Raw genomic sequence first — 23,259 nt, forward strand, 5'->3', positions numbered from 1 at the left:
GACTGTGATCCTGTGAAGAAAGGGGAAACAAGTGAGGTTAACCCTTCTAAATCACCCCTGCTCTCTTCCTGGAGGGACATCTCCATCTGAACATAGGCAAGAGAATCAAAGGGCAGCAGAATGGGACTGTGAACTGAGAAGACAAAGACTGGAGTTTGGGAGGCAGTTGGAATTTGTGGGAGCAGAGCACTAGACAGGAGGCAGCTATGGAAAGAATGAGCTCCAGACACTGACATGGGTTCCCTTAGAGTCTGCTGCTGATACTGAGCCACATGTACGTGTATAGGGTAAAGTTCTACAAGGCCAAGTAAAAAGTGACCGGTGAGATTTAAGATAAACAATATCCTAAGTTTATTGAAAGCTGAGGGATATTTGACTTCTGACCTGTCAGAATGAATGGTTCTCATAGAAAATCCAGGAAGGTCATACTTAGTCATGGAGTTAAACTAGCCTTAGAGTCAAGTCAACTTTAAATCTGCTCTAACAAAGTTTAAAAATAAGTTTCAAATGGATCAAACTGGTCATTGACAAGTAACTATTTTCTAAACAAAACCCAATGTTTTTTAAAAGAAGTCAAGAAAATCCAGCATTCAATAATATAAATTTTATAATGCCCAGCATTCAATAAAAGGAGGCATGAGAAGAAGCAGGAATATGGGAGCCATAAGCAGTAGAAAAATTAACAATAGAGTTCATCTCAGAAATGACAGAGATGGTGGAATCAGTAGACAAAGACTACTACTATGTTTTTACAATAACATTAAAAGCATACCTAAATATTTAAACAAAAAACAAGCATAATGAGGAGAGAAATGGAAGATATAAGAAAAAAACTTAAATAGCTTAGGGCCGAGCAATATATTATCTGAAAGGAAAATTTCACTGGATGCGATTATCAATAGATTTGGTACAACGGAGGAAAAGATCAGTGAATGTGAAGAAAAAGTGTTTTAAGTATCCAAGTATCCAAATGACTGCTAGAAAGACAAAAGACCAAATTTAATGAATAATCTCAGTAATGTATGAGACCATATCATATCATCTAACAAATGTCTAATTGTATATCAGAAGGAGAAAGGTTTGTGAAAATATTTGAAAACACAATAGCTACAGATTTTGCATGATGAAGAAAACTGTAAACCCACCAGTGGAAGAAGACCAAGGAACAAAAAAGATAAACACAAAGAAAACCACATCAAGATAAATCATAATCAAATGGCAAGAATAGAACTAAAGATAACATCTTAAAAGCAGCCAGAGAAGGCAGATGCATTTCAAAGATAAGAATGACTGAGGATTTCTCATCTGAAACTATTCTAGTCAGAAGATAACATAAAGAATCTTTAAAGTGATGAAAGAAAAAAAATCTGTCAATCTAGAATTGTGTATTTAGTAAAAATATCCTTTAAAACTGAAGATAAGCTACAGACATCTTCAAACAAAAATCTGTCACCAGCAGACATGAACCACAGGCAAGGAAGTTGTTCAGGCAGAGTGAAAATGGTACCAAATGCAAACCCAGACCAACTTAAAGAATAAAGAACACTGTACATAGAAAATAAGTATGTAAATATCAATTATCTTGTTTTCACCTCTTAAAATTTCCTTGAAAGAAAATGTACTTTGAAAAGCAGAAATAATAAGGGCACCTGGGTGGCTCAGTCAGTTAATCAGCTGACTCTTGATTTTGGCTCAGGTCATGATCTCAGGGTCCTGGGACTGAGCCCCACATCAGGGTCCAAGGTGGGTGTGGAATCTGGTTGAGACTCCCTCTTCCTCTCCCTCTGCCCCTCACCTCACTCATGTGCTCTTTCTATCTCACCAAAATGAATAAATAAATCCTTTTTTTTAAACAAAAAGCAGATATAATAAAAGGATATTTGGGGCTTTATAATATATGTAGAACCAGGATACAAATAGGAAAATGGAGCTACACTGTTATGAAGGCACTTACATTTTATTATAAACTGGCTTAGGAGTATGTGAAAAGACTAATATAATAAAGATCCATATCACAAAAAAAGGAAGAAAGAAAAAGGTACATCTACTAAGCCAATAGTAGAAATAAAATGAAATATTAATAAGTACTCAGTGAATTCAATAAAAGGCATGAAAAGAAAAACAATGGGACAAACAGAAAACAAATAGCAAAGTAGTAGAATAAAACCCAACAATATCAATAATTATATTAAATATAAATAGTTTAAAAATCTTAGCTAAATGACAAAGATTGTCAGACTGGATCTAAAAGAAGATGTAACTACATGGTATTTTCAAAATAAACACTACATACTTAAAACATGTTAAAAGTAAAAGGATGAATAAATATGTACCATTCAAAAAGTAATCCTAAGGGAGGTGGCTATGCTAATATCAAAGTGGATTTGAGAACAAAGAAATTTAGCAGAAAAAAAGAGGAATATTCCAATAATGATAAAAATTTAATTCATAAAAATGAGAGAACAATACTAATGTGTAGTATCTAATTTCAAGAGCTTCAAAACATATGAGGCAAAGACTAACAGCCCTGAAAGGAGAAACAGACAAATCCACAAATTATAAATGAGGAAATTTCAACCCTCTTCTCTCAAGAATTGATTGAAAAAGTAGAGAATTAGTGAGGTAGATGATCTGAAAAATGCTGTCAACCAACCTGACCATTAATCAGGCACCATATTCTGAGTCATACAAAAAATTTCAATAAATTTTTAAAGGATTAAAATCACACACAGTATATTCTCTGACCATAATGAAATTAAATTAGAAATCCATACTAGAAAAAAAAAAAAAGAAATCCATACTGGATATGTATCTGATATTCTCAAAATATTCACAAAACTAACAATGCACCTAATTTTTATGAGCCAAAGAAGAATTTACAAGGACAATTAGAAAATACTTTAAAACAAATAAAAGTGGAAGCATTGCATTTGTGGAATGCAGCTAAATCAGTGCTTCAGGGAAGTTTTTAGCTTCAAATTATTTTATTAGCAAAGAAGGAAAATCTAAAGTAAGTGATATAAGCTTCCTGTAAAGAAAACTGAAAATGAATAGCAAATTAAAGACAAAATAAGCAAAAGAAAGAAAAAAATAAATGCCAGGGTATAAATCAATGAAATAGGAAATAAAAACCAATAGAGAAAAATCAGTGAAACCAAAAGCTGGCTCCCTGAGATCAAAAAAATTGATAAACTTCTAGTAGACTGATGAAAAACAACTGAGAGAAGATACAAATTAACCAGTATCAGGAAAGAAAGGGGACATCCCTGTCAGATACCACAGACATTAATATAATGGACAATAGGAAACATGAATAACATTGCCAAACTTTTTGATAATTGACACAAAACATGAAAGTCTCTTAAATGATACAAGCTACCAAAAGTAAGGCAAGAATAGAAAACTCAAAGAGTCATATATCCCTCTAACTATTAAACAGGCACATGTACACATCACACACACACACACACACACACACACACACACACATACTACTGTGTGGCCCAAATGGCTTCACTAGTGAATTCTATCAAACATCTCTGGAAGAAATCATATCAACTTCACATAAACTCTTCCAGAAGATAGAATGGTAACTTAAGGGAGCAACGTTTCTCCACCAAAACATGGATTCCACCTCTTACCACCAATCAGGAGTCTGATACGCCAATCTCCTTCCCTTTCACAACACCAATATTTTCTTCTACATTGACTCATTTCCATGTGATTCTAAAAGGCTAATTTTACACACACACACACACACACACACACACACACACACACACCTGCCTGCAATCCTGCTATATCCCTGTGATGGTTTTACAAACATTTACTTTGAGTACCTCCTCTGTGTCAGACACTCTTTGTTTACAATGGTAATGGTAATAATTTAATGCAGTTGAGGAGGAGACAAATAAGTGAGTAAATAAAATACACCACAAATGTCATAGAAGAGCTATGCACAGGGTGTTATTAGGGGAAAACTATGAGATACCTCACATTGGAGAAGGCTTTTGTAAGGAGATGAATATTAAAGGATAATGATGATGAAGATAATGAGGATGATGATGATAGCAACAACAAAACAACAACCAGTATTTGTTTTGCTCTCACTCTACTGACACATATTGTTTAAATGCTTTACACATATTAACAGATTTAACCCTCCCCAAAACTCTGTGAGGTAGGCACAATTATTATCCTCATTTAGAGACCTCGAAACCCAGAGAGAGAAAGGTAAAAAACCTGCTTGAGGTGATCAGCTCGTAATGAAAATGAATCAACCAATTGGAAAAGAAAGAAGAAAATTCCATGGAAGGAGAAATAGGTGAAAAATCCTGCAGGAGCATGGGAAGTGTCAGGCTTGCTTTTCTTCCATCTCAGCCACATTTGTTGGAAAGGCAATCTCTGTCCTTGGTCCCCATTTTCATTCATTAGTTCAGATATATTTACTGAACAGCTTGGTGACTCCTCATTCTTTATCTTTGGCCTGAATTTGATCCCCTCCCTTCCACTCAACTCAGCAATGACCTTCTTATTGTAAAAAAGAGGCCATTTTAATAAACATCCAAATTTTTTTATTATAAAAATAAATACAGAGTGTGGTGATAATTGTACAATTCTGTACATTTAAAAATGTGCATTTAAAAAAATGACATAGGCAGAGGAGAGGGAGAAGCAGGCTTCCCACTGAGCAGGGAGCCCAACTCGGGGCTCAATCCTAGGACCCCAGATCATGACCTGAACTGAAGGCAGATGCTTAAATGACTGAGCCGCCCAGGTGCCCCAATAACGCTGTTTTTAAAAAGTAAATACAGGGATGCCTGCGTGGTTCAGTGGTTGAGCATCAGCCTTTGGCTCAGGTTGAGATCCTGGGGTCCTGGGATTGAGTCCTGTATCGGGCTCCCTGCAGGGAACCTTCTCCCTCTGCCTATGTCTCTGCCTCTCTCTCTGTGTCTCTCAGAAATAAATAAATAAAATCTTTTAAAAAAAAGCAAATACACAGTGTAGAATATATAAATCTTCTCTATGTAAATACATAAAAATTATCTAGAATATATTCTGTATATGAATGTATAAAAATTATATATAAAATACATAAATATATTTCAAGTTATATTTTAATATATTTAAAAATACATATTAATATATAATGTACAGTACATATTTAATAATATATTTTAATAATGTACATATTAATATTTTAACATTTAGTAATATATTTTGAATAATAGTTCTAATATGTGAGCTATATATGTATATAACATACATATAAGATTTCCTGTAACCTATCATCCAGAGTAACAGTGTTGACATCTTAGTGATTTTTACATAGGACATACTTGCAGGTACTAGGATATTTCTGAAGTCCTAAACCTGGTATTCTCTTCCATTCCCCAACACATCCCAGTTTGGCATCCTACCTTTACTACCTCCCAGGAAGGATGACACAGCAGAAGTAGAGAAAAAACAAAGGAGGCAGTTTTTGGCTTTTGACTCTAACCTGGACCAGTGGCACTCAACTTGGGGCACAGAAGTCTGTCGGTCACAGTGGGTTTTACTCAGTCTGCTTCCCCTACTGCTTCTCTACTCCAGACTAAAAATGATTCTGTAGCCTGGGAGCAGGAGACACGGTATGAAGTGAAGGGGAGTCTGTTCTTGAGGAAAGGCCTTGTTTCGTGTCCTATACAACCCCACCCCCACCCCCAAAAGAGACAGGGCTACTCTAATTGCAGAGGGGACTCTGCTTGCATGCCAGATAGAGGCCAGAGCTAAAGGACCTTGAGTTCTCAGCCACACTGGCGCATATACTGGAGCCATAGCAGAACTGGGCTGTGTGGCATGTGTGTCTACGCAGGCCAGCAAGACTGCTGTGCTGTTTCCTCTCCCTGACACAAGGCAGGGTGGATATAAAACCTCCTGGGTATCTGAGATGGGATGTAGCAAGGAGAATGCAAGGCCTGAGGGGCTTTCAAAGAGGAAGGAGGAGTTACAGAGAAGTGACCCAAATCATCTGACTACCAAAGATCCATGGGGGCAGCAGATATATCAGTAAATGTCTATGTGGACAGGTCATACTGGGACCAGAGGGCCCTGTGCCTCATCCACCACACCATAGCATGATGGAGCCCTTGCGCTCACATGTTATCCTGGGCAAGGAGGAGAACGAGATCTAAGGCAACTAAGGACAAGTACCAACCATTGGCCATTCAGCCACATGATGACTCAAAACAGAGACTGAGATTACATCAAAATAGGCACATCTGAGTTCATGACCTGAGATTTATGTCCATTTCAGGTATATGACTATTAAGGGCTGGGATGAGATTTTGGTGGCATCTGGCTCAGATCCTCTTTGCCATCATGCCTCCTCTCTAGGAAGGAGATGTCCATGAGAGGAATGGTAGTAATTCAAGAGATAGAGGACAACCTGGTTCCGTGCCTGATACCGCTAAGGTGGTGAGAGTGTCAGAGTGTGAGGCCTAGACCCCCTCCTTCCAAGCTTGAATTAACATTTGACCTGCAGATTTCAATGCTCCATACTTAGTGACTCTTCAGTCATAATTCCTTTCTTAAAAACTGATAAAATCATTTTATGCAGTTGTTTTACCCAGAACCAGAATCAAGTAATTAGGAACTTCAAGTGTTTTGTTTTTGTCACTGCCTAACTATTTTGTAAGAATTCCAGGGAGAAGCCACATCCTCTATAAAGGAAGAAAGAAACCAGACAGTTTTGGAAAAGGACTGTGGTATCATTATCAATATTACCATATCTTGAGTTCTTAGTAAATATCGGCAGATCCATTCTCAAAAAAGTGCCCATATTCCTGAATCTGGCTCTAATTCTGAACATGCCCGATTAGTATTGAATACATTTTCTGTCTACGTTAAATAATGTGCATTTAATGACAGATAACCTATAGAATAACATGGGACAGTTGATTTTCTGCTGTCACTGTAATTCAGAAGGACTAATTTTCTTGCCATTGCAACATAGGTATTTATGTGGCTAACACCCATAAATGATCACATAAGATTTACATGAATTTCCACCCCACTCACTGAATAAGAAAGCAAACTGTGAAACAAGCTTATGGAAATAGTTAAAGAATTAAGATCTAATCATATTTCAAAAGCTCACCCTCAGAGGAATGCTCTGAAGCAGAGGCCACAGAAACTGAAACTCATTTATTACTTGGGCAGAAACACAAACTTTAAGAGAATGAAGGAGAAAAAAAAACTTTACTTTGCTCTAGGGAAGAAGCAACTATTCTCTGATGTGCAAAAAAGAATTTATCATCAAAGACCAAATGTAAATGGGGCCAATTAATTTTTTTAAGAATCTCTACCTTCTATAATATTTTTATGCCTTTGTTACTGTTATGCTTTATACTGAAATCTAAGGTTGCATGATTTGACAAAAGTTAAAGAAAAATGACTATTATATATAACAAATTTTAACATACATAATATATATTTTAAATTCACTTAATACATTTACATATGAGTGGCACATTTGTTGGTATAGTACTTTTAGGAAGCAGAATGAAGATCTATCTCAAATATATGACTTTAGACATTGAAACATGGTGATATCGTCCAATGACTAAATGATGTTAATTGAATTGTTGGTCAAGTAATAAATTATTTCAAATAAGCTTTGAATCTGGGAGTTAGAAGTCCTGATTTGTCATACTCATAAATCCCATTATTATTTTGCTTATTGTTTTGGAAATTTTTCTACTTTTTGGCTCATTTGTATAAGAAAAAAAGAATGTAATGGATATTAATTGGAAAGCTTATGAAATACACTTACAGGAAGTTGCTATGTTAGATTCACAGGCAGTTCAATATAAATCACAATACTTAACAAAATCTCTATTTTCTTTACCGGATAATTTGGAAGTTTGGAATAGATGTTCAAGAACGTTCTTAAATGTGGTCATTGGATCTTCCTAATTAAAGATGAGTTAGAGCTTATCCAGCTTTCCAGGGTTATCTATATTGAGATAGAATTACCATACCACTTTATTTTGAACATTATTTTTAAATAAATTGGTTATTTATGGTAAAAATTGGTAAAAATTTATGGTAATTCTATCTCAATATAGTTGACAACAATGAGTATGGTGCCTATATAAAACATGTCCCGGGGCTCCTGGATGGCTCAGTTGGTTAAGCTAAGTATCTGCCGTCAACTGAGGTCATGATCTCAGGGTCCTGGCTCTTCACTCAGCAAGGAGTCTGCTTCTTCCTCTCCCTCTGTCCCTCCCCTCACTCATGCTCTCTCTCCCTTTCTCTCTCAAATAAAATCTTAAAAAAACCCCAAACATGTCTTATCCTCCACTCCGTCTGCACAAATAAGGTCTTTAGTTGGTTTTGTTGCTGTGTAGGTGAATCACCCAGACCCTCAAAGCTACTTCAAAAACCATCTTTTTCATCAACTCAAGTTACTTTGATTGACTATTCCAACAACTGTTGCCAAACAGTAAGCAGTAGAGCATGGTGGTTAAGAGCACAAGCTTTGAAGTGAAACCAACCGGGGTGGTGTGACCATGGGCAAATTATTGAACTTTCCTGGGCATTATTTTATAATGTTCAGATAAAGTGGACAATAAAGATTAAACAGGACTGAGGTTTAGCAACATAGGAATGGTGGAAGTTCAAGATGGCAAGGGATCAGAGAGTGGTGAGTAAGCACTGGAATGAGGATAAAGACCAGGTTCTTTATGCGTGAGGGAACGGGAAAAATAAAAGGTAAAGCAACAGTGATCAAAAGGAGAACCTGATGGGCTGAGATCTTGGAGGTGAACTAGTTGAGTAATGTTGAGGTCTAATGCATGTCTGAATTTTTTGATGGATAAAGTGGAAACAAGACAGAAGTTACTTTATGAGAGAGCTGAGCATACAAAACTGTAGGATCAGGCTATTGGAAAAGTCAGCTGTCAAAATCAGTCTTTTGCAGTCAATTCTTGCTACTCTTGCTCATTCTTTTACTTTGGGTCCTTGAAAATAACTGCTTGTTTCAGATTCTTTACTGGGGAAGCAATTTTTTTCCTGACATGTCCTAAAAAATGGGGTGCTTTGCTGCTTTTGACACTGCTGATAATTTTTATTTGTAACTCTTTAAATTTTATAATTGACAAATACAAAAGAATATTCTGCACATTTATGAAAGATGATAAAGAACCCTCCTAAAACAACCATACCACTTAACATCTAGCTTTTGCAAACACCAGTGATTCCTCCCACCCTACTGTATCCTCTAAATTCCTCCCAAGAATTAACCACTACCCTAAATTTTATTTATTGCCTTGCTTTAAAATACTATATATGGAAGTATCTCTAACATAATGGTCTTACTATTTTTTTGCCTTTTACAAACATAATCATGCTTTGTGTAATTTCCTGAAACTTGCTGTTTCTCACGTGTTTTTCTTTTAAATTCATTCATGATGTTTCATTTGAAGCTGTATTTCCTTCATGGTCACTGCTTTAGAATATTCAATTGTGTGAACAGATCAAAATCATTCTTTCTTGGTAACAGGCATGTGCGCTTTTTGTTTTTTTCTTCCATGAACTATGCTGATATGAGCATTCCTGTACATGTCTTCTGGTGCATATTTGTGAGTTCCTAAGGCATATGCTAAGGAGCTGAATTGATGGTTCATAAATCAAATGTTCAACTTTAAAGGATAATGCCATCAACATTTTAGTCTCACCACAGTATATAAGTGTTCTTTTTGTTCCACACTTTCAACCCTACTTAGCATTGTCAGACTTCCTATGTTTAATAGCAGATTTAGTAAGACATAATTCATATATCATAAAGTTCACACTTCTAATCTATACAATTTGTGGGTTTTAGTATATTCAGAGAGCTGTATATCTAAGACCATTATCAACTTCCAGAACATTTTTGTAACCTCAAAAAGAAACCTCACACCAGGGGTGCCTGGGTGGCTCAGTCAGTTGAGCATCCAACTCTTGATTTCAGCTCAGGTCATGATCAGTGGAGTCCTGGGATTGAGCCCCACCTTGGGAATCTCCACTCAGCAGGGAGTCTGCTTATCTAACCTCTGCCTCTGCTTCTTCCTCAGCTTTCCTCCTTTCTCCCCAAAATACATAAATCTGAAAGAAAGAAAGAAAGAAAGAAAGAAAGAAAGAAAGAAAGAAAGAAAGAAAGAAACCTCATACCCTTTAGCAGTTACTTCTCATTTTCCCCTCTCCCAAGTCACTGACAACTAGTAACCTCTTTTCTGTCTCTACGGATTTTCCTATTGTGGATATTTATATAAAAGGCATCAAACAACATGTGCCCTTTGTGGCTGGCTTCTTTCACATAGTACGTCTTCAAGGTTTATCTATGTTGCAGCACAGATCAGTACTTCATTCCTTTTCACTGTCAAATAATGTTCCATTGTATGGATACACCATATTTTTGTTTATCCATCCATCAGTTGATAAACATTTGAGTTGTTTCCACTTCTTGGCTATTGTAAATAACCAATGGATAAAGTGGAAACAAGACAGAAGTTACTTTACAAGGAAGCTGAGCATACAAAACTCTAGGTCCTTGCTGTAAACATTTCATCATGTATTTTTGGAGGGGAAATATATTTTCAAAGATCTTCAAGAGAAGATCATGGAGATTCTAATTGCAGGTCTCAAGCTCCTAGGTAGGAGTGGGATTGCTATGTCATATGGTAACTAGGTTACACTTTTTAAGGAACTGCCAAACTATCTTCCTAACTTTCATTCACACCAGCAAAGTATGAGGGTTCTAATTTCTCCACATCCTTGATAAAATTTGCTATTCTTTTTTTTTTTTTTTGTAGCCATCCTAGTGGATATGAAGTAGTACCATTGGCTCCTTTGATCCCTTGCACAGAAGTAGTAGCAAGCAGGCAGCCCAGGTGGCTCAGCGGTTTACCGCTGCCTTCAGCCCAGGGTGATCCTGGAAACCCGAGATCGAGTCCAACGTCGGGCTGCCACATTGGGCTCCATGCGTGGAGCCTACTTCTCCCTTTGCCTGTGTGTGTGTGTGTGTGTGTGTGTGTGTGTGTGTGTGTCTCACAAATAAATAAAATATTTTTTAAAAAAAAGGTAGTAGCAAGCATATGGGATCAGATCTTTCTCTGAAAGCTCTACTTGACTTTGGTTTTTCATGGAGATGCTCTAAAATAGTGGTGCCAATCTGAGAGCATTAGACTTACGGGGCATTACAGCACCATCAGAAGACATGAGGAAAAGTGTGTTAGAAGAGTCTGAGGCCTGTTAGGTAAAATCTCCACGATCTAGTGTTGAAGGGTGTCCCTCCATCCTTTTACAGATACTGAGTTCTTCAAATTGTTCAGTTTCTTCCAACTAGGCCTTTGTAGCACCACTGCTAAATCTTCCTTCTTAGTTGAACACTCTCTTGGGGAGAGATATCTGATGCACGCACTCATCAACTGGCTTTTTTTTCCTTTGGACAAAAATCAGAACCACAAGCCATCCTGTCTATATTCCAATTACACTTTATTCTGTTACTATTCGGAATGGAGAGATCTTAATCCTCATATGACCCTTTGGGGATGATCTGTTTACATCAGATGTCAGACCGATTTATTATAGCATTAGGGAAAATCTTCTAGATTTTGTAAAAGGAAAATTAATTAAATCTAATTAATAAAATTAATAAAAATGAATTCAATTTAATGAATAAAATCAATTAAAATTAGTAAAAGGATGATGACAGACTAAAAACAAAGAACCAAAATCTTGAGAAATAATTTTGCATAGCTTACATATCTGTAAATAGGTTAGAGCTTTGAAAAATATTTCCCCAAATAGGATTACAACAAAGGAGAAAGTAAGAGAAATGATATCAGAGAGGAGAAAATGTTATTTGAGATCCTAAACATACTGAATCAGAATCTCCAGGATCCTGTGGCCCAGGAATCTATATTAAAGACTCTCCCATTGCTTCTGATAATCAGCCAAGTTGGGGAACCAGTACTCCAGCTAATTGAGGATTTGACTGACAGTCCTTTCCTAAATAAAAAACAATAATTTATAAAGCATATAATTTCTGCTTATACTTCTGCATATTATCTCATTTCTACTGTAACCCTTCTGTGAAAAGCACCCAACAAGTTGAGGCTGGTTGTTTTAAATAAATGAATATCTTCAACTTTGATAACCCCCAAAGAGTTGCTATGGTAACACAGAACAAAGATAATAACCATCAAGATCTAAATAATCAAGGTTGCTCAGTGATCTTAAGCTGGCTTACTTTTAATGGCTTTAAATGTAGTAAAAAGCAAATAGTTCCAAGGAGTCAGACGGTATTACTACGAGAGCATTTAACTAATTGCATCGTCCCCTAACACCCCAAATAAAAAAAGAGAGGAGTACACTGTTTGGTCATGAAAGCAATTAAAATACATAAATACCAGTTTTCACAGTCTTCCCCTCTCAGCTCATATTTATCTAATTCAAGTCACGCAGCTAGGTGTTAGCATTAACTTCTCTGAACTAAATACAAAAACTCAAAGTCATTTTGGGATTTGATCCTCATTCATTTTCAACCAAATATCCAAATTCATTTCGAATTCACACAAGGACCGCAACAGCTTCACCTAAATCAGTTTCCTACAAGTTAAACATCCCTCCTACACTCAGATGTGATTGTGGAACTACTTTGATCTTTATTCCCAAATTTATTGCTCTGTGTAATCCATGACAAAATATAATGTGATTTACTATATCTCTATATGACAGCCCAGCAGCTGACAGAACTTAATAATTCAGCATAAGAAAAAAAAAAAAAAAACCTTCTGGCACCCAAATATACAGATCATAATGGGGACTCTTTAGTATCAGTTTACAATGAAGCTGATACAAGCTGATCATAAGAACTTCAAAACAATTCTTTTTTCTTCCTCGCGTATTTAATGAAGGAAATTTTTATTCCCTCAACGTGCTTTGTAGCTGCAAGAAACTAATTTTGGAACACTCTGCTTTTGTTCTCATTAAAACAACGCAGGACTAGTCACTACTGATGTTTCTTTCTCAAAGAAAAGGACTAAATTTCTCTACTGAATTTGAAATAAGTGAATAAACACATACGTGGGAAAGTAGGAGACTCTTAAAAAAAGTAAATTTGTATTTGGTTATAATATTGAACAAGCACAGATTAGCTAATTAGGCACTGTATACATAATTATTGAAATGAAGACTTGTGTTTGAAATTGTGAGGGCTGAAGCTTCTCTAAGATTCCCTCTCCCCGAACATAAGTGTGCCTCCAGGGATGGTAATGTCAGACCAGACAGCTCTTAGGTCTCTTTCAACTCAAAATTTCCAGGATTTTTTAGACTGCTTTGTAGAGGGTCATGGTAGTTCCTATTTTGGGGTGGTGATGGGTCTGAGGGTCTCTCATTTTCCTGGCCAAAGAGGGATAAGTGGGAGATGCTTACAGCTCACTTGTCTAGCTCCCTTGGAGACAACCTGGTGGTGTGTGAATATGGAGTCTCTGCAATGGGGTCTGGCTGGGTTGGCAGAGCTCCAAGGTCCCTCTGACTGGTTTTCCAGCATTGTGGTTCTCAACAAAATGCCCCCAGACTCCTACACCTCTTGGATCTTTATGTATTTGTCAGCCTATGACCCAATCAGTGGGGACTCACCTCCTTATCACCTCTCCAGGACATTTAGTTATAAAAGGTAAATTATATATTACATACTCAAATTTGTTTTTTTTTTTTAATTTTTTTTTATTTATTTATGATAGTCACACAGAGAGAGAGAGAGAGAGAGAGAGAGAGAGAGAGAGAGAGGCAGAGACATAGGCAGAGGGAGAAACAGGCTCCATGCACCGGGAGCCTGACGTGGGATTCGATCCCGGGTCTCCAGGATTGCGCCCTGGGCCAAAGGCAGGCGCTAAACCGCTGCGCCACCCAGGGATCCCACATACTCAAATTTGAAACTTACTGTCTTCTTACAGACATTTGGATGAAATATTCTTATCTAGATTGGTCTATTGCTTGGAAAGGCTGGCTGGTCAGCTAACTCCCAAGAGTACTTAACCACTTCTTGTGAAACCATCCACGAGGTGCATCTAACTTGTTGAAATCCACTGTGGATCACAATCTGATTTTCCACTTTGTACGTACAAAAACTCAATGTTGTTCCTGTGTAGGCTACAGACCCGGGTTCTAAAGGGCATCTGATGTTAGCCTACATTCTATTAAATTTCATTTAGATTTGCATATAACCTTGTTTACGCTCTAAACCAGCTTCTCGACATGCTTAATACTGGTGGGTTGTCATAACACTCAACTCTCCAGTACTATAATCTCAGAACAGAACTTGGAAAAATTCCAGGTAGTTTTACTGTCTCTTGTTTGGAAAAGCTGAAGTTAATTGATTCAGAATCTAAAGCCACTAAAATCTTGAAGTGCTTTTTCTTTTTTTTTTTTTTTTTTTTTAAATTTATTTATTTATTTTTAATTTTTATTTATTTATGATAGTCACAGAGAGAGAGAGAAGCAGAGACACAGGCAGGGGGAGAAGCAGGCTCCATGCACCGGGAGCCCGACGTGGGATTCGATCCCGGGTCTCCAGGATCGCGCCCTGGGCCAAAGGCAGGCGCCAAACCGCTGCGCCACCCAGGGATCCCTTGAAGTGCTTTTTCTAATGAACTACATGACTATGGATTTCAATTCACCTAAAAATAAAGACCAAATAAAACTCTATGCACAAATATATCATGAACTAGACTGTTCTGGACTGCTTTAGCGGGCTCTTAATTTTTTTAAATGGCCACAAGCCTTCAGAGTATTTTTAAAGCAAAACAAAACAAAACAAAAACAAAATATGTGAACTAAATAATTTACTAGCTGAACAGGTGGAAACTAAATTTTTAAATTTCCTTCACTGATCAAAGGTATAATACAAATGTTTTCACGTGACACAGACACAAAAGATGTGCCCTTCCACTTGTTTTTCAAAGTTTAAATTTAAAAGTGTAGAATTTAATTCTCCAGTGTTACTTCCCTTTTGTTTTGAGGTGAAATAAAGAAGAAATGTTTTCTATGCATAATCTCCTAAGAAAAGTTTGTTTTCTTCTGTTGTTTACATTTAAAATAAAACCTGTGGCTGTCAACAGAAGATCTTTAGAAATTTCTACCAAAAGAAACACTATGTCCTTGACAGTTTAGACAAAAAGTTCCTAATACCCCTGATTTAATTTCTTAATATGCTAACCCCCCCCACCCCCTCCCCCCTGCTTCACTCAGTCATACTTATTATTGGTTGTATTTATTCTCTTGTTTGTCTCCCACTCAATTCTGACTTCAGAGCCAAAAATTCAGGGTTTGGGCCAAATCAAGGCATCTGAGGCCAAGGAATTTGGATTTTATTCTGGATCCAGTGGGATACATTAAAGGTTTGTGAGCAGTGAGTGAAATTAGTAAAGTAACATTGAGAGTATGGCTCGCTTGGGACCATGGAGAATGAACCAGAAAAGCAGAGCAGATAACTGCAGCAATAGTCAAAGAGAGCTGCTGCCAATGGGTGAGGGCTTTTGTTCAAAGTTCTAAGGAGATGACAATAACTGGGGAGACAAAGGAAATGAAACATGGCTCTCCTAGCCTTGTGCTGCTTTCTGAAGGAGAAAGCTGCATTAGGGAAAATAAAAAAATTAAACAAAAGGAAATAATAGCATTCTCAACTCTTTGCACTTCTCTACCATCCATCTTTCATCCAAATACTGACACATTCACAAATGGATTTTCCTATAGTAATTCCTTATTTAAGGATGTTTAATTTTGGCATATTTTTCAGAATGCAGCTGGAACAAATGAAAGATGTATTGTGAGATCTAACTGTGGGTGAATCATAAATAATTCCTCAGAACCTGGGGATGAGAAATTTATCTGTGGGTGGATGTGAAACCAATTTCCCATCCCTTGAGTTCTCCCACCTCTTGACAGATTCCTTTCTCAATATTATTGATTGCCTTTTTTTTTCATAATCCACTTTTTAAAATTGATATATAATTCATTTACTATTATATTCATCCTTCTAAAGTGTATATAGTTCAGCAGTTCTTAGTATATTCACAAAGTTGTATAATCATCTATCTAATTCCAGAATATTATACTGCCAAAAGGAAACCCTGTATATTAGCTCTCATTCTCCATTTCCTCCTCCTCTCAGGCCCTGGAAATCTCCAGTCTATTTTCTGTCTCCATGGATTTATCTATTCTGAACACCTCATATAAATGGAATCATATAATGTGTAGCCTTTTGTGTTTGGCTTCTTTCACTTGTATAGTATTTTCAAGGTTTATCCGTGTTGCAGCCTGAATCAGTACTTCATTCCTTTTTATGGCCAAATAATATTCCATTGTTTGTATATACCACTTTTGTTTATTTATCATCATTAATGAGCATCTGGGTTGTTCCCACTTTTTGACAATTATGAATAACGCTACTATGAACATTTATGTGCACATTTTTACATGGACCTATTTTCAATTCTTTTGGGAGATGTCTAAAAGTTCTTCAAACTGGCTGCCATTTTACATTCCCACCAGCAAAATAGGAGGGTTTTCATCTGTCCACATCTTTTTTTTTTTTTTTTTTTTTTTGGTCTTTATTTTATTTTATTTTTTTGGTCAGATTTTTTTTTTATTGGAGTTCAATTTGCCAACATATAGCATAACACCCAGTGCTCATCCCATCAAGTGCCCCCCTCAGTGCCTGTCACCCAGTCACCTCCACCCCCCGTCCACCTCCCTTTCCACCACCCCTTGTTCGTTTCCCAGAGTTAGGAGTCTCTCATGTTCTCCCTTTCTGATATTTCCCACTCATTTTTTCTCCTTTCCCCTTTATTCCCTTTCACTATTTTTTATATTCCCCAAATGAATGAGACCATATAATGTTTGTCCTTCTCCAATTGACTTATTTCACTCGGCATAATACCCTCCAGTTCCATCCACGTCGAAGTAAATGGTGGGTATTTGACATTTCTAATGGCTGAGTAATATTCCATTGTATACATAGACCACAGCTTCTTTATCCATTCATCTTTCGATGGACACCGAGGCTCCTTTCACAGTTTGGCTATTGTGGACATTGCTGCTATAAACATCGGGGTGCCATTCTCTTACACCATACACAAAGATAAACTCAAAATGGATGAAAGATCTAAATGTAAGACAAGATTCCATCAAAATCCTAGAGGAGAACACAGGCAACACCCTTTTTGAACTTGGCCACAGTAATTTCTTGCAAGATACATCCATGAAGGCAAGAGAAACAAAAGCAAAAATGAACTATTGAGACTTCATCAAGATAAGAAGCTTTTGCACAGCAAAAGAAACAGTCAACAAAACTAAAAGACAACCTACAGAATGGGAGAAGATATTTGCAAATGGCTCATCAGATAAAGGACTAGTATCCAAGATCTATAAGGAACTTATTAAACTCAACAGCAAAGAAACAAACAATCGAATCATTAAATGGGAAAAGACATGAACAGAAATTTCAGCAAAGAGACATACACATGGCCAACAAGCACATGAGAAAATGCTCCGCATCATGGCCATCAGGGAAATACAAATCAAAACCACAATGAGATACCACCTCACACCAGTGAGAATGGGGAAAATTAACAAGGCAGGAAACAACTAATGTTGGAGAGGATGCGGAGAAAAGGCAACCCTCTTACACTGTTGGTGGAAATGTGAACTGGGTGCGGCCACTCTGGAAAACTGTGTGGAGGTTCCTCAAAGAGTTAAAAATAGACCTGCCCTACGACCTAGCAATTGCACTGCTGGCGATTTACCCCAAAGATACAGATGCAGTGAAACGCTGGGACATTTGTCCACATCTTTGACACTTCTTATCATCTGCCTTTTTGATTGCAGCCACCTTAGTGGGTGTGAAATAGTATCTCATTGTGGGTTTGATTTGCATTTCTGAAATAATGTTGAGCATCTTTTCAATGTGGTTATCGGCCACTTACAGATCTTCTTTGGAAAAATATTCAAACCCTCTGCTCATCTTAAAATTGGATTCTCTGTCTTTTCATTGTTGGGTTATAAAAGTTCTTTATACACGCTTCTAGACCCTTATCAGATGATTTGCAAATATTTTATCCCATTCTGTGGACTGTCTTTTTGATCTTTGGTGGTTATGCTCCTGGAAGCACAAAAGTTTTTACTTTTGATGAAGTCCAATTTATATATTTTCTCTTTTGTTGCTTTTGCATTTGTTGTCATAGCTACAAAACCACTGCCTCACCCAAAGCCACAAAGACGGATGGTATGTTTTCTTTTAGGAGTTTCAAAACTTTAGCTTGTATATTTGGTCTAGCAGGGTTGCTATCAACAGATTTTCTCAGTTTTTGCTTACCTGTGAATCTTATTTACCCTTTCTTTCTGAAAAATGATTTTACCTGAAAGTCTTCTCCCTTCAGGACTTTGGATGTTTCATTTCTTTTGACCTTCATGGCTTCTGATGAGAAATCAGCTGTTGGTCTTCCCATTAGTTCTTTATACATAGTTTCCTTATTTCTTTGAACATACCTCAAATAGTTGATTTAAAGTTTTTATCTATTATGTCCAATATCTGGGCTTCCTCAGGCACAGTCTCTATTGATTTTGTTTTTCCCTGCATATAGGTTATACTTTTTCTCTGCATGTCTCATAATTCTTTTGCTGAAAATTGTACATTTTGGATATTATAATTTGGTAATTATGGAAAACATATTCTCTCCCTTTTCCAAAAGTTTTTGCTGTTGCTAGGGTTTACTGTTGATGTTATTTTTAGTGACTTATCTGAACTAATTTTGCAAAGTAGGTATTCTGTCATAAATGGTCACTGAAGTCTATTTGATTAGTAGTCTGCTAATTATTGGGCAGAGGTTTCTTCAAATATCTGGAACCAATAACTCTTCTGGTTTTTGTCAAGGGCATTTATGTACATGTTGGTGAGCATCTTCCACACTAGGCTGGCATATTACAACTCTGCCTTAGTCTTCTCTTCCTGTTTTTGTCCAGAGCTTCAAGAAGCTTCTCTTCTTATTTGTGCAGGCCAGAAGTGAGAGTTTAGAACCTCAGATCTTTCTGGGGTATGCATATGGCACGTGGCCATACAAATGTGCATGGCATTGGACAGCTCGTTTCCCAGTTTTACATTTAAGCTTTTAGGTTAGCCTATTGTTTACCCCAGCTGTTATATACCACATCAGGCAGCCATGATCTTAAACAAGTATCTCTAATTGTTTTTGAAAAGTACTCCTAGAGAAAAAGGTTTTCATACTGGATGAGCAACAACTCAGGACAAAAAAGACAACCTTCTGAGTGAGGTCTCTCTGGGATCCATTAGACAGGCCAAATAACAATAGTTCTCAGGAAATGGGCTTTGAAGGAGCTACCTGTTTTTCCCTTCCTGGTAGTTTCCATGCTACTAATTTTCTCCATGATTGTTGGCTATTAGTTTTCAATGCAACTGCAGAGATGGGAAGAAACGTTAGCTAGGAATAGCATAAGTCAAAAAATCACAAAGCTTGCTCTTCTTACTGGTTCAGCTGGGTTTTGTTTTTGTTTTTTATTGAATGTTCCCTAGATTGCTAAAGCTTCTGATTAATTTCCACAGTTCTGAAAAGGTTGATTATGTCGTTTTTGCCTGTTTTCTCATTGCTTTCATGGAGAAAAGAATTTCTAGAGGTCCTTACTCTGACATTTACCCTGGTATCTTCCCCAGGACATTAATTGAGTGTTATTTTCTACAAGGTTACATCACTTCCCCTATTCTCTTATTATTCCACAAAATTTCCTTGGGAAATATTATCCATGTAGATTTTCAGATTCTACTCAAAAGTCAATATCTCTCAAATCTACATCTTCAACACAAACGTTTTCTCTGAAAGTCTTATTGATGACCAGTGGCCATATCTATGTGGATATTTTATAGGTGTCTCCAGCCCAACATGTTTTAAAACCTTCATCCACTTGACTACCCAAACCAGGAAACTGCAAGACATTCTAGATTACTCACTTCATCTTCAGTCTTCATTAAACACCTCCTCCATCAAACCTGCCAACATCCCACCTTCCACAAAGCTAATATTCTTTTACCTTATTATACCTATCCCCTTGTATAAAATTTATTTACATGGCTATTCCCATTACTAGACTACAGTATCACACAAACAGGAATTGTATACCATTCACCTTCTTATTCCCAGAACTCATCATATTGCCTAACACATTATACTTAGTCATAGATTTTATCAGTGCAGCATACTATATTTTCCAAAGATGCTCACACATCAATATACCCATTCCCACATGGTTCTGCTCACAATATAGTGTTCATATTCCTGCATCAAGATATGAGGTCAAAGATCTCTCTTCTTGAAATTAGAAAAAACTTTGTAGCTGCTTTGACCAAAATAATGTGGTAGAAATGACACTATTTGATTTCTGAGTGTAGGTCAAAAGGGTGATATGGATTCCACTTGGTTCTCTGTCTCAGGACATGAACCTCAGAAGTCCTAACCCAACATGTGAGAAGTCTAGCTACTCTAGGTATCTTGTTGTATGCATGATATCCCCCTTTGCTTTCTTTACCATGCATCATTTTTAAATGGAAAAAAGTGGTAAAAACGTGATTAAAAGAAAAATATCTCATACTTGTGTCAAAATTTTTCAAAATGTAATTTATACAGATGCAAAGTTGACTTGTATCTGGCAAAGAAATACTTAGGGATTGCATTATTTTCTCAAAATATATTTGATTGCATTATTTGACCCAGACCCATATGGTATCCTGAAAACTCTATCCTCCACTCACTCCAAATAGTTTCATAGAGATAATCTTTAGTTAATAAAGATAACTTCTGGGCCATTTCTATTACAAGTTGATAGCATTATATCTAAATGTGTCATGTTTCATGCATTGACTCTTTGCAGGCAAATTTTTGCTAAATTACATGTCTTAAAAATCAATGTGTTTTAGTAGTTTTTCTAATCAAAAGAGTTCTTCTGAGTCATTAAACACTTCTGTTAATTCTGAATTTTCACATATTTAGTGAAAATAAATTTAAAGGTTTATATTCATGAATTATTAAATATATTCTAGATGTAGACAAATCCACAATGACAGAAATGATTCTGTTTTTAATGCATGTTTAACCTGAAGCTAATAGCTGTTAATATCTTGAGATTATATTTCTTTAGAACAGATGCTTTCCTAACACAGATTTAAAAAAAAGTTAAATAATAAACAAGGCCTCATCTAAAGGAATTTGCCACCTTGCCATAACCTCTCAGCATGTCTTAAAAGAGTTGTGATTAATACCTGTAGTTTCTAAAAATGTGTTTTCCCTGGTTTATGTAAGCAAACTTACTACTAATTTAAGTAAACACAAAAGCTTTGCATTTTGATTTACAAATACAAAATATATTTTCTCTCTATTGTTAAAATTAGATGTGCAATCTATGTCCATGACATTGTTCTTTATTTTAAGTCTATAAAGCTTTTTTTAGAAAACAAATTTTAGATATTTTTACTCTTAAAATGTAGGTAAATAAATCTAATTACTCACTCAACAGATATGTTGGGAGTACTATATAAACTGTCAAAATTTCCCCTGCAAGAGATTTATGCTTTACAGTCACCAGGAAAAATTTCCTCAATTCACATTTCTTTTTACTTAGTACATTGAGCATAATTTTTCACTAAGTATATTTTTCTAAAAAAGATTTATTTATTTATTTGAGAGAGAGAGAGCAGGTTTGTGCATACAAGCATGATGTGGGGGGGCGGGAGGGGCCAAGGGAGAGAGAGAAAGAGAGAAACTCAAGCAGACTCTGCACTGAGCCCAATGTGGGGCTTGATTCTCAAGATCCTAAGCAGAAACCAAGAGTTAAACTCTTGATTGTGCCACCAGGCACCCTTCACTAAGTATATTTCTGATGTCATCACTTAAAAAATCCCATCTATGAGTTTTATTACCCAATTTCAGGTCACTACATTCTGGACTGAATGAAAAAAATTAATAGTACTTTGTGAGTTATTTAAAATGCTACTTATGTAAAAGGGTGAATATAATTTATTGTCTAGATTGGATGACACTTGAGAGTGAATGGAGTGTTAAGAATTACACTGAGAAAAAAGGACTAGAACCTATGATCATCCTAAACATGAATTATATCTTCGATATGCTATTAACAGGATAACATTAAATACCACTATGCTAGGTCAAGTTCATAGTCCATTTAGCCAGAAGAGATTGTGTATAACTAATCTTTATAGACACAGGAAGAGTAATAAAGGTCCTCCTTAACACCATCATTTTATGTATTTTAGATTATTTTACCATTTCTACTACCACCATAATACCTCACTTGCCCAGAGATCAGAATTCTGGCATCAATCGTGTATGTTATTTAGGAACTGCCCTGAAGCCCTTGCCCATGCCACTGGGTGTAGAAAATAAGCCAAGAGATAGAAAGCGGCTGCCTTCAAAACAAAGTGACATTCGGAGATGCAGACTTAGAACTGTAAAAGAAGATAGCCAGAATGATGACAGGGCATGCTGGTTATAAGCCATCTTCTGTATGGCATCATAATGTCCACAGGGACAACTGAGCTGTCAGGAGGGTTGCTGATGTCCTATGTCATCAGCATTTCTGTTTAAAAGAGTTGGGGGGTATGTTAGAGAAATAGCATTCAAAATGTCAGTTTGGGCACATATGTAGGGAATATATTTTAGTTATTTGGAAATTGACACCTGGAATGTTTTATTACTGGACAGTATCTGATGAATGAGGCATTCCTATACTTCCTTTTATTTGTCTTGAAACTATCTCTTTCAAATTTTTCTAAGCAATGCTTTGTTGAAAAAATAATCTGAATTAACCCAATCATGGTATTAGAAGATCAGAGAATCTGATCAAAAAAATCTCTCAATCTTCTGCCTAAAATGAAAATTAAAAAAAAAAATCTTCACGTGGAAGCTGCTTCATTCCCTTTAAAACTTAGTTGCTGCTCTGTTTCAAATGTTTACCAGTTCTATATTATTTTCATAATTTTAAGCTTTATTATGGACACATTCAAATCATATTTGATATGATAGCAGCAAAAATGTTTTGACCTATTCTGTTTCTAGAGAGCTAGAGTGCGCCAATTTTACTAGTTGGTGAAATTAAAGCCCAAGAATTATTCTTTATGAAATCTTCTCAGTCTAATTGAAAAAACAATAA

The 23,259-nt window shown here is 36.4% G+C and overlaps 1 protein-coding gene across 11 annotated transcripts in view; it reads right to left on the reverse strand.

The window, feature by feature from the left end:
- The window catches only part of CEP112 (centrosomal protein 112), a 392,220-nt gene that overhangs the window by 99,150 nt on the left and 269,811 nt on the right, over positions 1-23,259 (reverse strand). The window lies entirely within an intron of this gene.

The sequence above is a fragment of the Canis aureus genome, chromosome 16 (genome assembly GCF_053574225.1).
Source record: "Canis aureus isolate CA01 chromosome 16, VMU_Caureus_v.1.0, whole genome shotgun sequence".
In the NCBI taxonomy this organism is placed as follows: Eukaryota; Metazoa; Chordata; class Mammalia; order Carnivora; family Canidae; genus Canis; species Canis aureus.